General features: G+C 45.2%; 1 long non-coding RNA gene across 1 annotated transcript; it reads left to right on the top strand.

Annotated features, from left to right (window-relative positions):
• The first annotated feature begins 14,949 nt into the window (after positions 1 to 14,949).
• Positions 14,950 to 16,894, top strand: LOC119339978. The gene is made up of 3 exons (XR_005164303.1): positions 14,950 to 15,010; positions 15,095 to 15,163; positions 16,803 to 16,894. It is a non-coding gene; the product is annotated as an uncharacterized LOC119339978 (long non-coding RNA).
• The last annotated feature ends 389 nt before the right edge of the window (positions 16,895 to 17,283 follow it).

Genomic DNA, 17,283 nt, shown 5'->3' with positions numbered 1-17,283 from the left:
CTCGGAGGGGCTCTCGCCCCTCCCAAGCCATGTGAGCCAAGGACCAGAGGGGAAACCCTTCTCCCATCTAGGGAGGAGGTCAAGGAAGAAGAAGAAGAAGGGGCCCTCTCTCCCCCTTGCTTCCGGTGGCTCCGGAACGCTGCCGGGGGCCATCATCACCACCGCGATCTTCACCAACACCGCCGTCATCTTCACCAAACATCTCCATCACCTTCCCCCTTCTATATCCAGTGGTCCACTCTCCCGTAACACGCTGTACCCTCTACTTGAACATGGTGCTTTATGCTTCATATTATTATCCAATGATGTGTTGCCATCCTATGATATTTGAGTAGATTTCCATTGTCCTATCGGTGATTGTTGAATTGCTATGATTGGTTTGAGTTGCATGTTTTATTATTGGTGCTGTCCTATGGTGCCCTCCGTGTTCGCAATCGTGAGGGATTCCCGCTGTAGGGTGTTATAATGCGTTCATGCTTCGCTTATAGTGGGTTGCGTGAGTGACTGCAACACAAATCCGAGTAAGGGGATTGTTGCGTATGGGATAAAAGGGGACTTGATGCCTTAATGCTATGGTTGAGTTTTACCTTAATGAATCTTTAGTAGTTGCGGATGCTTTCTAGAGTTCCAATCATAAGTTCATATGATCCAAGAAGATAAAGTATGTTAGCTTATTCCTCTCCCTCAAATAGAATTGCAATAGTGATTTCCGGTCTAGTAACATAGTCAACCGCCCAATTTCACAACTCCTACCACCACTTTTCCACAATTGCTATATTTACTTTATTGCATCTTTATTTAAACAACCCCTAGTTTATATTTACGTATTCTTTATTATCTTGCAAACCTATCATATCACACCTACAAAGTACTTCTAGTTTCCTACTCTTGTTCTAGGTAAAGCGAACGCCAAGCATGCGTAGAGTTGTATCGGTGGTCGATAGAACTTGAGGGAATATTTATTCTACCTTTAGCTCCTCGTTGGGTTCGACACTCTTACTTATCGAAAACTGTTGCGACCCCCTTCACTTGTGGGTTATCACTCCTCCACCTTTAGGTCCACCTTGATCTTCTCCAGCAGCTGCTCTGCTCGGGAATCAGTGAGCTTCTCGAGAGCCCATCGGTCCAGCCTTGCCGGCATCACGGTCGACAGCTCCTGCAGAGCGTGGGGGCGCCTGGCGTCCTTGAAGACCCACTAGTTCCGGAAGTCTTACACCTTCTTCCCTGCCCTCGAGATCGCATGCTGCCATTTGCGGCGATGAAGCTGGTGCACCCGAAGCACTGGGAGCCACCCAGTCGGAGGGCCCGCCGCACAGGAGTAGCGACAGGTTTTGCCTTGTTGTAGGCCATCGGCGGCAAGCTCGGGGAAGAGATTCAGTGGATCTGGAGGATTTTCCGAGCAAAGGGAGAAGGGGATCTGAGACAAGACGAAGGGAAGGCAATGAAAGCTCAGCGGTAGGAGCCATCCTTTTTGTCAGACCTGGGCAATTGTCGAGGCGGCGTGGGAAAGCGGAGACACCCACGTCCCATAAATCGCCATGCATAGACCAAGCCCGTAGGTGGATAGGGCCCGCGGCACTCCGCACTTGCCCTTTCGATTCGCCTCGAAGCCAAGTTTGAGCGTGCCTTGGGCCCCGGGGCTACTGTCGATGTTCTGGGAATGGGGGTACACAAACTTGCCTGCTTGCAGCCCACGGCGTGGCTCCAACAACGGCCTGGTACGGCCCACCTTCCACATCAACGACTCAAGAACCTTGCGAGAAGCCAAGCCTCGCGAGGCGGATGACAACAAGACCTCCGGGAGGAGCGGCCTCCTCAAGCCGGCTCCTGAGGAGCGGAGATTTCTATGCAGGCCTCACTTCGTGAGGCTAGGGTGATGTGAGACATGACGACCAAGGCCAGACGGGCGCCGGCGGGCGCAAAACATCGGTTTCCTCTATGGTGCTAAGGAGGCAAGCGCACGCGCGGAGTCCCGAGGAATCAGCCAAAGTTTCCATTCCCGTGCAACAAGACCAAGACCGCCAGGACGACACGATGGAGGACATCGCCGAGCCCACCATGGCGTCACGACCAGAAGCTTTGCAGGCAAAGACAACTTTTGTCAGGATAAGACGTACTAGTTGGGTCCCTTCAGATTTGGCCATTGTGGGATCCCTTCCCGCCTTCATTTGGGAAGAGGACCAAGGCCACTATAAATCGGACCTAGCCACCACCATAAAGAACCCCCCCGGATCCCGGATCCGAATGCTGGTGATCATCCTGTTCCCCACCAGAATAGGAACACACCTCTCGAGGTTGTTCTTCCACTGTACTAGTTCATCCCCAGCCCCTCGAGGCCAATCCAGCACAAAGCAGGAGTAGGGTTTTACACCGCAAGGTGGCCCGAACCTAGGTAAACTGCCGTGTCCACTTTCCTTTGAGTTCATCGAGCTAGGCCGTGAGATCGGAGAGTAGGCAGACTGGGGAGGTTGAGTTCTTTGCACGCACCCCAGAGTTCGAACCTCTCAAGGGTTTGCGGAACCCGAAATCTGACAGAAACTGTGTGGCATAGGCTGTGCATCACACACACTTTTATGTGGAAAACGTTTGGCGTAGGTGGCCTAATGCAAACAGTTTTCTAGAGGAAGTCGTGTGTGATTATTCATTGATCCAACACGTTTACTTCCTAGAAACTATGTCGGTTGTCTGAGGTCATTGCCCACGGTGTTGTCTCAATACCGTTTGCAATTGAAAAAACCCAATAAACATGCTAACTGGCCTATTATTATTAATACATTTATTAATTGAATTGACATTTCATATTAAGCACACAATATATTTCATTTTCGTATTACGAAACCAGGATTTCGTAATTGAAATACATCAGAGTACAACATCATATAACTTCAGCACCCAGTTACACCATATAGGAATATAGCTAGCTACCCCATTACACAACTGAACTAGCACCAAGTTTCACATGCAACATTTATAACCTTTGGAAATTAGCATCATAGATGGTAGATAGACAGAGGAATCTCATCTAGAAATCTACTAAAGCGGAAAGCAAATATTGGGCCTTCAATGATGTTGAAGATCCTTGCAACTTTAGGCCAGTGCCTTTGGATGATTGACCATCCAACCTTCGTCCTCTTGAGGAAGACTTCAATATTGTACCATGGGTGTTGTATGAATACCTTCCTCGCCTCCTGACCGTACATGTGGTTTGAGAGGTAATCATCAGTGAACTTCTTTGGAAAGGCCTAAAAACAAAGATATGCATAAATATCTTCTCTAAATTTGGAAATGGCACAAAGGAATAAAAAGACAAGGTATAAGAGTTAGTACCGTCCTGTAGTTCACTGATGTCTTCTTCATTATGCAGGAAAAGATCTTGTTGTTTTTCGTCGCTTCTTTATCCTAACAATCTTTCTACATTTCTTGACTTGATTGATATTCATGGAAAATTCATTTCCCCATATGCAAAAGGGGTCGAACAGTGGGTCAAAACCTCAAACAACAAGACCTACATGTGCAAGACCAAATTGTTAAAAACCTAAATATTAGAATAGTTCCCACAATTGCACAATAATGTGCTTTTAGACAAAGGACCATGCATGTGCAAACCTCGATTGTAAACCTCAGTGCTTCCCATTATTTCCCTGCAACACATATAAGGTAGTTATTGATAAGGTTAAGCAAGGATTGGCACACTATTAGTAAAAAATGTTGATGAAAAATAAACACATTGCAAATTCAGTAGATTAATTTGACCCACATGCAAAAGCCATTTATCCAAACCAAGCATGATTAAGAACTAGGAAATATAGCAACTGTATATGTTTCTCATGTATTTAGTACAGTCAAATTTGATTTATTTTTCACATGCTATACAAAATTGTTCCCACAACATTGAACATCGCATTGCAGAATTAAACCAAACAGTTAACTAAACAACACAACAAATGAACCAAACATTAACTGAGCACCACATTGCACAATATATAAGATACTAGAAGATCAGACAGTTAACTAAACCAAGCATGCTTAACAACTTGGAAATATAAGAATTGTATTCGTTTCTCATGTATTTTGTACAACCAAATTTGATTTATTTCTCACAGGCAAGATAATACAAAATTGCACCCAGAAGAATTGAACATCACATTGCAGAATTGAACCACATAGTTAACTAAACAAGACAACAAATTAACCAAATAGTTAATAAGTGAGCACCACATTGCACAACACATAGAACATACATACTAGAGGATCAAATTGCATGGTAACGGTACATAAGACAGTTCACTAGAATTTTTTAAGGAAAGGCAGGAGCAGCACATGCAATATGTAAACCGAACATGCTCAATTGTCATAGCTAGCTAGCTGAACATAGGTCCTTATAGTGAGCTAATAAGACTAGCTACTCCTCATCGTCAGAGACGTCGATGACGATTGGCTCCTTGGACTTGGAAGAGGGCGAGGCCTCGACATCATGGGTGCCCTCCTTGTAGTGGTGAGTTGACCAAGCCGCTCCAGGCACCAACCTGCTGGCTCTCGAGTTGAGGTAAGCACGGGCACGCTTAGAAAAAACCTCGTAGTCTTGGTCAAAGGCATCGACGGTGGCCTCAAGAAAATGCCATGAACTGTCGTTTAAAGTAGCCAACCGCATGGCAGCGGCAGCACTCGCAGCGTCGACACTGGCCTTGTTCGTGAGGTGCTCCTCCAGATCTGGGGGTCAGAACGAATGGCAGCCATCGTGACCTCATCCATGCATGCAGCCATGATTTTCTTCTCTGTTGCCAAATGCTCCTTGAGCTCCTAGCTATACTACATGCACCATGGCTTAGGGCAGCGCTTGAGGATGGGTTGGTGATTTGGGTGGAAGGTGTCACACCAACGGTCGGGGCATGTGGGATGTTGAAGGAGGAGGAGGATGGGGGTCGGGTGTGGATTACCTGCCTAGATCGACGAGGCCAAGTAGCGGGAGGGAGCATCGCCAGCGAGGAGGCGGCGCTGCAAGCAAGCAATGAAAGTTTGAACTTGGAAAGGAAGGCAGAAATAGGGGAAATGTGGCTTTTGGTCAGGAAGGGAGGGGGATAGATATTTCTGCGGAAGCCAAACTTTTCATATACCTTACCCTATGTGTGCTGAGTTTGAACATTGTGTACGATATGTGAAACTGGCTCGCAAAGTGTCATCAGACACGGTCCCTTATTCAGCATTGTGTACGATATGTGAGTGTCACGAACGTTTCATATACCTTACCCTATGTGTGCTGAGTTTGAACATGCAAATTTTGATCCAAATTCCCCTGGTTACAATGGTCATCCACGTCATTGCATAATTTGGATACACAAAATAGCCTACAACACACCCCACACTTCTTAATCGAGCAAGTTTAGCAATTAAACAGAGCTAGCTGATGTAAACATTACTCTAACAAACGACCGACGCTCTAAACAAAGAGTACTACTCGGGATGGTGCTCGTCGATCCCCGTCACCTCCTCCATGTCTAGGTCGCGCCCAATGATGTCCTGGGGATGGGGATCCATGGCATCCATCGCACCATATACTCGGCAAGCATCTCGCCATCCATGTCAGCCATATCTTTGGAAAAGACCGCCACGATCTGGGTGTGGGATGCCATGGTCTGGGCTTAGATGGGCCCCTTCATGGCAAGGTATGCCGCAAACGAACAAACGGCTGCTCGAGTAATCTCGGAGATTGCCAACTCTTTGGCGATGGGTTGCCGACCATTGTAGGAGAAGCTTCGTGCGATTTGTGCGGTGACCGCGAGGAGCTATGCGTGGGCGTCCTTGACATGGTCATGGGTGGCCTCCATCAGGGCTAAGGCGACAACTACGAAACGGATAATTGTTGTGCTTGTCAAAATGGGGGCTCTGGGGATCCAATAGGTTCGAAATCTAGGGTGCGCTTGCTCTTCATACCCTACTCCTTTCTACTACAACCACGACGAGGCTACGACAAGACCGAGCAAGCGGGGGTGGCTGTGGACACGGTAGTTTACCCAGGTTCGGACCACCTCGTGGTGTAAGACCCTACTCCTGCTTGGTGGTTCGATTGCTCTCGCGAGGGAGAAAGACAGTAATAGGGGTGTCTGGAGTCGATCCTTTGCTATGGCGGCACCCTACCGTCCTTTATTCTTGCCTTGGTCCTCTTCCCCCAAAAACATTGGTGGGAAGGGTTGCCACATAACGACAATTTTGAAGGGGGACTGGAGCATAGTCTATCGTGACAAAAGTCAGTCTTCGCCTGCAAAGCTTCTGTCGATGACGCACTAGTGGGCTCAGCAATGAACTCCGTCCTGGCGCGCCCACCGTCCTTTTCCTCTTGCACAGATCTTGAAACCTTCGGGGATTGCTTTGGAAACTGGTGGCCCGACTTGCTCCCTTAGCACGAAAGTGGAAAGGCTCCTCATATGCGCCTACTCCGCGCCTCTTGCATCGCTCGCTACCGTGCGCATCACCCATGTGAAGACGCAGGGCCACACAACCAGGCTGAGCAGCCCCTGAATTGTCTGTGTTTGTGAGGGGCCTCAGGAAGCAGCCTCGAAAGACCGCCTCGCAAGAATCTTTGTGGCACCACCTAGTCTCCTCAGGTCGCCTATTGTGCAGCGGGCCTCGCGAGGCAAGGACCTCGCAAGGAGTCTTGATCGTGAAGCTTGGTGGTGGGCCATCCACTGGGCCCAAGATATTCCCTACTCACTGGGCTGCACGTAGACGGGCCTGGGTACCCCTAGCCCACAGGCTCGACAGTAGCCCCCGGGCCCGTGACATGCAAGTCTTTGCTTGTTGGGGAGGGGCGAAGCGGCACATGCCCTAACCGCCTGCGGGCCAGGTGCGATGCATGGTGCACGACGGGGGGACCCGCCACTTCTCCCACGACGCCTCGGCAACTGCCCAGGCTGACATAAATCCTGCCCGCACGCGGCGCGGAGCCATCATTACTTTCCTTGTCTTGCATCTGTCTTCCGAAGGCGAGAGGGCGCGAACTACACATCCACTGAGTGCTATATATAAGGGCAAGGGGAAGGACCCCCTGGCTCATCTCCTTCTTCCAGCTCGTCCATCCTACTCCACTATCCAAGCTGACCCCTACAACAATGGTGAGAGGGAGAGGGCACGATGTAGCGCCCAAAGAGCCGGCCTGAAGGCGCAGACGCTCCTCGGTGGCCGCCGACATTGGTTGCAGTGGCCATGGGAGGGGCGCTGCCCATGGGCTCAGGGGCAGGTGGCGAGGTGCCCGCGGCCGGGGTAATCGAGGTGGCATGGCCGCCCTGCCACCCCAGTCGTGGATCCACACTGCTAACGTGGCTGGCAAATTCATCATGGTATGCACCGCCAGCCCTGCACCTAGCTCCGGCTCCCGTACTCCTTCATAGACACTACAAAAAAATACACTTCCGTGATGATATGTGTTTGTCACAGTTGGTCGCATTTTTTGTCATGCATGTACATCCATGACGATTTTATGACAGAATCAAGATAGTCATACCTGTGTTGTCGTAGAAGTGTTCCATGACATTACCAAAATTATCATCACAGAAGTGTCCACTTCCATGACGATAAATAGCGCGTCACAAAAGTGCTTTCATCAATGGTGACCGACACATGGCATCCACCGTAACGGAACACCGTTAAGCTATCAGGTCCGGTTTTGGATCTGATAACCCGTTAACAGCCCCGACCAATGGGGATTTTCCACGTGTAAAATCATCATTGGCTGGAGGAAACACATGTCGGCTCACCGCTAGGACAGATGTCATCCACTCATTGGACCGAAGGCGCCTATGATATGGCAACAGGTGGCATGGCCCAAAAGAGGCCCATTCCTGTGAAAAGGCCTACCCGTTTGACTTGGTCAAAAGGTGGTGGGCCGGCCCACGGAAAGCCTGTTAACGACATGTTCGCAATAGGCAATTTATAGCCCGCTAACCCAGGGGCCGTTACAACCTCTCCGAATTAGGCGCAGTAGCTTCATCTAGACCGTCCAATATGATTCTAGCCTGTTTTAACTTCCGGCCCATGTGTGGCCCATTACTTCTTTCGGGCCATATGAGGCCCTTTGTAACTCTTGGCGCATTAATGGCCATGGTGAAACTGGCCCGTAATGAACAATGTATCACTTTATACCCATTAACGTCCCGTTATTCCATTGGGCCGTTTCCAGCCCAAGTTATCTTTCGGCCTTCTCAAGGCCCATTGATTCTTGGGCTCATTTGCAGTATTCGGTTACATACGGCCCGTTACTGTCATTTTCTGCTTGTGGGCCAAATTCAGCCCGTCGTTACAGTCGGCCCGTTTGTGGACCGTTAATACGTTGGGCCTTTTTCATGTAAAAAAAAACCCGTTAGGCTGTTTTCATAGAGTTATCAAATACGGCCTATTAACGGCCCGTTATGGTCCACGAATAGTACGGCCCATGATTGGTGAAATGATGATATGCCCCGTAGAAGGCCCATGGATCCTACGGCCCGTATGAGGCCCATGGATCGTACGGCCCGTAGAAGGCCCATGGACCCTAGGGCCCGTAGAAGGCCCATGGACCCTACGGCCCGTAGAAGGCCCATGAATCCTAAGGCCCGTATAGAAGGCCAATGGATCCTGCGGCCCGTATAGAAGGCCAATGGATCCTACGGCCGGAAGAAGGCCCATTGATCATACGGCCTACAGGAGGCCCATGGATACAACTATCTGTGTGTTGCCATGATTATTTTGAACTAGTTACCAAAAATAGGCTATTGTGGCCACTAGAAAAACACAGAAAAAGAACTGTAGTGACTACAAGCAAACAACTAAACAAGACAATAAGGAAGTAAATAAGCAAGCAATTAACGCTAGCCTATTACCGCTATTACACATATTACATCCACTGGGCTTCAAAGTTCGCCACCAGTGAAAATATAGGGAACAAAGCAGCATATTACATACACTGGCCGTCAAAATTGGCCACCAGTGCAGATAAACGCTTGGTGTTGCACCAGAAAGTATGCATCTGAATGCTCCAGGGACTTCCGCAGTCCTTCCGCTTCTTGTCGCAGCATAGCTGATCGATGTCTTTCAGCTTGTAGTTGATACTCAAGAAACCGAACTGATTTGGAGAGTGAGTTTGAATAGCTTGTACAACCGGTAGTGGCCACTAACTCAAACACTAAACCAAGACAGGACTTTGGGGTTGTCTTGCTGTCTTCAAGATAGTCTTCCTTAGCTGTTTTATCAGCTTTGTTGGAGACCAACAAGGATTTGTCACTATCCTGAACCTTATCTGCATTACTTCCTTTACCATTGCTTAATAAGGCACTCTTCCCCAATATTCTGTCAGCATTCTAAAAGAAGAAACAAGCAGACACATAACAAGTTTAGCATGTACTAGTATATGAAACTCATTTTGGTGAACCAGTTCATTAGTAAGGTGGACAGGATTAAACTACCAAGTCTTCTATTGCGAAGTACTAGTACATAATAAAAGCATCAAACAAACATATATCTATGTCCTATGGTCACTGCATTGTCTTGCCAAATCAAAATAGAGACACGGTTCAAATCATATCAGTTCAAGACAAAGCAGCAGTGAAAGAATACAAGGCGTGGGAAACAACACGGCACAACAAGATTTCAGATGGGTACCATGGGTCTACATGTACAACAACACTATTGGCTCTGTTGTGATGCTAGTAATGTGCATGATATAAAAGTCAACTGTATACACAATTGAAATTGAAATCAACAGAGCTATTGATAAGAGCAAACCTGTTAAAGAAACATGTGTGAACATACACTACAAGAAATATGTTAACTAGTGACCTTTTGTCAGTGACCCTGGAAGAATTGGTCATAGATCTATGACCATTTCAGACCAATTGGTCAAAAGCTGTTCGAGGGGCTCCAAACCCTAAACCATTGCGACCATTTTGGTCAAAAAGGTCGTAATTTCCTTACACGAAAAGGTAACAAAGCAAACAGTGCTAGGCCGCTGCCTTATTTCTAGTTGTTAATGACCAATATAGATGGTCATAGCCTTATAGATTGTGGTGGGTTGTGATGACTAGGCGCCATCTCATCAGTTTTGCCTATGTATCATGTCCATGTGGCGGTTTTTGCCCTAGGTTGTGAAGCAACCTATATTTCTGTTATTCCCAAAATTCCCAAAAAAATCTCATAAATTCTTTGGGTCATATCTTCGTCAAATATGTAAAAACCTTCCTTGCCTAGTTCAAAAATAATTCAAAAATATTGATTTTCCTATTCTGATCAGAGCAGCACTTTGTGAAGGAAGTATCACTTTGGCATGTCCAAATGGTATCCATTTTCTACAGTGCTTTCCTATGCCCAAATAACCATCCTCCACCAAATGCTAGCTCAATCCATTCATTATTTTGAGCCCAGCTTCAACATTCGTATTTATGTCCAGTGTGGTACTTTGTAAGCAAGTACCACCTAGGCTCCTCCTTTTGAGGTGAAAACTTGTGAAGACGGTCTTCTTAGTAACTGATCATCCTTAGCCAAAACTCACGCCCATTAGCCATGTGCATTTCCCGTATCGCAAATCAAACACTTGGCTGCTTATTCATCTTTGAGCATCGATCGGTCTCCTCGTGAGAATCTTATGTTGTGATTTTCTTCCTAGCACCTACCTGGGGAGTGCCCAACCCACTAGACATGCCTAGGCCGCCCAGAACACATGGCAACGCCACGGTCACGCGGTGACCACGCGACGGGCATGCGAGCTTACGCGCTCTAGAGTTGGGGCCCTCGGCTACCGTCCAAACCTTGATGTCTCGCCATCAAACCATGTATTTCTGATTAAATAGTTACTTATTTACCTAGAAATGATTTTTGTAAAAAATAAATAGCAAAATATGAGGCAACTGCAGTTCAAATTTGACCCGCTTCCAACTGAATCGGCGACAATTTGTCTTTTTCACCAGAGGTGGATCAAAACTTTTTTCACCCAACCATTTTGTCAATTGTGCATTAAACATGGCCTAGTATTTTATAAAATTGATTTGGTCCATTTTTGCAACAATTATTTGGTAGTTCCTTCACAAAAAAACCTCATTTCGGGCACTCGGAAAATGGAAAATGAATTTTCCGTGCAAAGAAAATGAAAACTCCCTTAGGCAACATTGTTTGGAATTCCAAGATGCACCCTTGTGCACAATATTAGATCATTTGAACAAACTATGCCATGAATATGGCCATAAGATTGATCATTTGGCTTGAAAGCCAAGAATCTTCACACTTGATAGCTCATTTCTGAGAACACTTTTTTAAAATAATTACTGTATTACAAGTTTATTATTTTTCCTGGAAACTTGGTCACATACATTGACACAATGCGAAGGTTTTCCAATTTTTTGATTTTTTTTGAATTTTTGATGCCCGTTTCAAAATGCGGTCAAAACGGCGGGCTTGACCGTTCCTAGCTAGTGGTTGAATCTTGGAATTTTTTTGGTGTTTCTATGATTAAATAGATACTTATGTACCTAGAAATGATTTTTGTAAAAAATAAAGATTAAACTATGAGGCAGCTGCAGTTCAAATTTGACCCGTTTCCAACTGAATCGACGACAATTTGTCTTTTTCATCAGAGGTGGATGAAAACTTTTTTCACCTAACCATTTTTTCAATTGTGAATTATATATGGCCTATTATTTTATAAAATTGATTTGGTCCATTTTTGCAACAATTATTTGGTAGGTCCTTCACAAAAAAACTCATTTCTGGCACTTGGAAAATGAAAAATGAATTTTCCGCGCAAAGAAAATGAAAACTTCCTTAGGCAACATTGTTTGGAATTCCAAGATGCACGCTTGTGCACAATATTAGATCATTTGAACAAACTATGCCATGAATGTGGCCATAAGATTGATCATTTGGCTTGAAAGCCATGAACCTTCACGCTTGATAGCTCATTTCTGAGAACACTTTTTTAAAATAATTACCGTATTACAAGTTTAATATTTTTCCTAGAAACTTGCTCACATATAATGACACAATGCGAAGGTTTTCCAATTTTTTTATTTTTTTTAATTTTTTATGCCCGTTTCAAAATGCGGTCAAAACGGCGGGCTTGACCGTTCCTAGCTAGTGGTTGAATCTTGGAATTTTTTTGGTTTTTCTATGATTAAATAGATACTTATGTACCTAGAAATGATTTTTGGAAAAAATAAAGAGCAAACTATCAGGCAGCTACAGTTCAAATTTGACCCGTTTCCAACAGAATTGACGACAATTTGTCTTTTTCATCAGAGGTGGAACAAAACTTTTTTCACCCAACCATTTTGTCAATTGTGCATTATGTATGGCCTAGTATTTTATAAAATTGATTTGGTCCATTTTTGCAACAATTATTTGGTAGGTCCTTCACAAAAAAAACTCATTTCGGGCACTCGGAAAATGAAAAATAAATTTTCCGTGCAAAGAAAATGAAAACTTCCTTAGGCAACATTGTTTGGAATTCCAAGATGCACCCTTGTGCACAATATTAGATCATTTGAACAAACTATGCCATGAATGTGGCCATAAGATTGATCATTTGGCTTGAAAGCCATGAATCTTCACGCTTGATAGCTCATTTCTGCGAACACTTTTTAAAATAATTACCATATTACAAGTTTATTATTTTTCCTAGAAACTTGCTCACATATAATGACACAATGCGAAGGTTTTCCAATTTTTTATTTTTTTTTAATTTTTTATGCCTGTTTCAAAATGCGGTCAAAACGGCGGGCTTGACCGTTCCTAGCTAGTGGTTGAATCTTGGAATTTTTTTTGGTGTTTCTATGATTAAATAGATACTTATGTACCTATAAATGATTTTTGGAAAAAATAAAGAGCAAACTATGAGGCAGCTACAGTTCAAACTTGACCCGTTTCCAGCTGAATCGACTACTATTTGTCTTTTTCATCAGAGGTGGATCAAAACTTTTTTCACCCAACCATTTTGTCAATTGTGCATTATATATGGCCTAGTATTTTATAAAATTGATTTCGTCCATTTTTGCAACAATTATTTGGTATTTCCTTCACAAAAAAAACCTCATTTCGGGCACTTAGAAAATGGAAAATGAATTTTCCGTGCAAAGAAAATGAAAAGTCCCTTAGGCAACATTGTTTGGAATTCCAAGATGCACCCTTGTGCACAATATGAGATCATTTGAACAAACTATGCCATGAATGTGGCCATAAGATTGATCATTTGGCTTGAAAGCCATGAATCTTCACGCTTGATAGCTCATTTATGAGAACACTTTTTTAAAATAATTACCGTATTACAAGTTTATTATTTTTCCTAGAAACTAGCTCACATATTACACAATGCGAAGGTTTTCCAATTTTTTGATTTTTTTGAATTTTTTATGCCCGTTTCAAAATGCGGTGAAAACAGCAGGCTTGACCGTTCCTATCTAGTGGTTGAATCTTGGAATTTTTTTGGTGTTTCTATGATTAAATAGTTACTTATTTACCTAGAAATGATTTTTGTAAAAAATAAATAGCAAACTATGAGGCAGTTGCAGTTCAAATTTGACCCGCTTCCACTTGAATCAGCGACAATTTGTGTTTTTCACCAGAGGTGGATCAAAACTTTTTACACCCAACCATTTTGTCAATTGTGCATTAAACATGGCCTAGTATTTTATAAAATTCATTTGGTCCATTTTTGCAACAATTATTTGGTAGTTCCTTCACAAAAAAACCTCATTTCAGGCACTTGGAAAATGGAAAATGAATTTTCCGTGCGAAGAAAATGAAAACTCCCTTAGGCAACATTGTTTGGAATTCCAAGATGCACCCTTGTGCGCAATATGAGACCATTTTTTTGATTTTTTTCATGTGTAAAAGTAGAAGAAAAACAAAACAAAAAACACAAATCACATATACTCTATTCCCATTGGTGGAGTTGGTTTGACACGGATCGATGACATGGCGCCCATACATCCATCCATCATCCCACATCCATCCATCTATCTATGGAAAAAAAATTAAAAAATTAAATAAAAAGGGAAACCCCACGGCCCCACCCACCCCGATCCCATGCCTCCCACTCGTCTCCCACCCACCCCGATCCCATCCCACCATCGTCTCCCTCCCAAACCCTACCCGCCGCCGCGCCGCCCACCAACCGCCCCGCCGTCCCGCCATCCATGGCCTCCCCCACGCCACACCGCCACCAACCGCCCCCGTCTCCCTCACCTCGCCGCGGGCCACGACCTCTGCCCTCCCCTCCCCTCACCTCCTCTCATCAGAAGAGATCTGATCCCCCACGCCCTCCTCCTCTCGCCCCTCCCCTTCTCTCACCAGAAGGTAGAGAAGAACCCAAGGGAGGGAGATCCAATGCGATCCAGCCTCGGTCTCCGCTGCCTCGGCCTTGCACCTCGCCGGAGCAGCTCCGCCGTCGACCGAAGTCCCGCAGGTCGACGTGTTCCACCACTCTTCTTCCTCTCTCTGTTTGTGTCTCCCTTTTTTTCTTTCAAGTCTCAATCCCCTCTGTACTTCTCTGTGCAAGGAGGCTGCCATGGACGCAGATCCGCTGGAGCTGCTCAGCCCGCGGTCAGACCCGCGCTCCCTCGACCCCTGCCCGCGTCGGAAACCCTTGACGCCGGCCATGGCGACCGACCGCAGGGCGCAGGCACAGGGCTCGCCTCGACGACAATGCTTGGTATGAATCCCTACTCCCCTCCTTCTCCTCCTCTTCTTCTCTCGCTCTCTGACCCCGTCTCGTCTCGTTCTATAGGCAGGCGCCATGGAGTGGAGCTTCCTCTGCTCGAGACGCCATGGATTGTCCTTCTTCCTCCAGCACGAGGAAAAGCAGAAGCAGCCGCCGCATTAAGGTCCACCCCCCTCTCTCTATTTCCTCTTCATCTATCCTGTTCCCTTCCATTCCCTGATGAATGCTTCTCTTCTCTGTTGGTTTGGGTTGGTTGCAGGAAACTTCTACAGGTAGATCCGTACCCCAGCCCACTCCACCGAGCGCACCAAGGTGCCTGATTTGGCAGCTATGGAGGTTCAGCACTATGCCATTGTTCATCCATCTTCCCCTTGTCTTCTTATTCTGTAGTATTTATTCATGGAGGTGCGGTTTGTGCAGGCCATCACCAAGGTCATGCGAGTTTGAAGGAGCAGAAGGTCCAAGGGCCTGCCCACCAAGGCCGCCAAGGTGGTGACTCCCCTCTCTCCCACTCTGTTGGTCTGTTTCCATCATGTATTGCATTAGATGTTACTGATTTATTATGTCAAAGTGAATGCAATTTGGTCAAAAAATAAATAATAATCATGTCATACTGAATGTTGCTCTATGTGCACTATGAAAACACCATGTGCCAACGGATACAAAACCATTAGATGTTACAGTTGTGGCATTTTCGTCGAGCTCAGCTGCATCCTGCGATGGTTTACTATGGCATCGGCGGCAATCCCATCTTTTCTAAAAATAGGGGGCTGCCGGCCGTCCGGCGCATGCATGGAGATGCGTGCCGCGCGCCATCTATCTTGCAGCAGGGCGGCCAGCCAGGCCGTCTACCTCTGCCTGCCCATGTACCTGTATTGCCACGCATATGGTCGCTACACTCTGCTCTCGGGTCGTAGAAAGGAGGGGAGCGCCCAGTGCATGGCAGCGCTGCTGCTGGGCGTGCATTGGCTGCTTGCCTGTTCCCCATGTTTTCCTGGCTTGGACCAGTTGCCGCGTAAGCTGCTTGATTATCTCTCTCCAGCGGCCAACCTATTTGTTCATGGAGTAAATGTCTGAATGTACTGTTGTGACTTTGTGATTTCATTTTCTGCGGCAAATAATAAATGGAACAAATTCAAACATGGAATGGAAAATGTATAGAGAACAATGGAAGACGTCCTGGTATTATTGAGTTGCTTTTGTATGAGTTCCTGTTGGCTCTTTTAATTATTTGTTCCTTTTACCGGCTCCATAATTGTGTGCCTGACTGACCAGGCTAGTTTCCAGCTCACACAAGCTGCTAAGCCTGTAGGCATGTGCACTGTAAAGTTCAGCAACTTCTGCATATATTGATTGTCTCTGCAGAAAAGCGTTTTTGGCCTCTACGGTTCTACCAAAAGGATTCGAGGCAAACGCTCGTTGCAATATACGAGTATATAATGCTTCTGTGTGTATGCAATACCATTAGATGTTACAGTTTTTCGCTTCTTACCGTTAGCTGTTTGTAGTTTTGTGTCTCTTTGTATCGAGAGCATAGACTGCGGCATGGCATTTTGTCCCAGTTTAGTCTGATCCTTTACCATGTGACTTGTGGCTGTTGAAGTGGATGGTGTTTCATGTTTTTTTCTGGCAGTTGATGGTTCGATATTTTGTGCATGAATGGCAGTGGATGGTCCCATCTTTTTTGTTTCATTGTCTTTTTGTATAGAGAATTGAAGGAGAGCAGTGACATAATAGTTTGTACTTAGTAACTAGTTTGTATCCATCTTCGATTTGTTATTTCTTCTAGTTCTGCTACTAGTTGCTGTGTACTCCTAGTGCTGTAGTAATACATAAATATTAATGCTCAAATATGATGATCTGGCCTGCAGCGCACCTACAGTTTTCATTTCTATGATCAGTTTAGAGAGTTGCACATGTCAGTATATTGTACACTAAAAAAATCCTAGCTAGTGAGAACATTTTAGTCACTACATGAACGCATACTGGTTAGTGTTAGTCATACTATTTATGTACATCTCATTTGCTGTCAATTCTTGCTTATAAGTTATTGGATCCCTCATTGGCTATTGTTTGATGTTCTGCACACATTCTTATTCTTATATGTTCATTCTTGTTTTTTGCATAGGTGAAGTGTGAATCCAAGTTCGAAGCTGTGAAGCATATCAACAAAGACTAGCATATTATGTGTTGTAAATGTAGGCAGTAGTAGGCTTATCTGGGCTATAGTATACTGTAACGTTCATAATAGACTAGTGCCGTGTTGTTTTGGACGAATTTCATTTGCTATTTGGATTGTTTGAAATAATGATTGTGTATGTGATTTGAATACCCGTCAAATTGAAACCTGACAAGGGGGTCCAAGTTATAATGGTTGTTCGATAGATTTTGAAATTTTTGATGTGTGGGATCAATTTTGTGATAAGAATGACAAGTGGGACCAATCTGATTGGTGGGGTAGTGGCAAAAAAAGGACGAAAATAAAAAAGTATTAGAAGGCTGCATCTTAGAAAAAAAGCCGAATTAATGGCCCAAGCCCATGTAGCTAGTGAAAATTAACAAGAAAAAAATACATTAAAAAGGCCGAATTGTTGGGCTAGGCCCATGTG

The sequence above is a fragment of the Triticum dicoccoides genome, chromosome 7B, assembly GCF_002162155.2.
Source record: "Triticum dicoccoides isolate Atlit2015 ecotype Zavitan chromosome 7B, WEW_v2.0, whole genome shotgun sequence".
Classification (NCBI taxonomy): domain Eukaryota; kingdom Viridiplantae; phylum Streptophyta; class Magnoliopsida; order Poales; family Poaceae; genus Triticum; species Triticum dicoccoides.
This window is presented reverse-complemented; position numbering and strand designations above follow the sequence as displayed.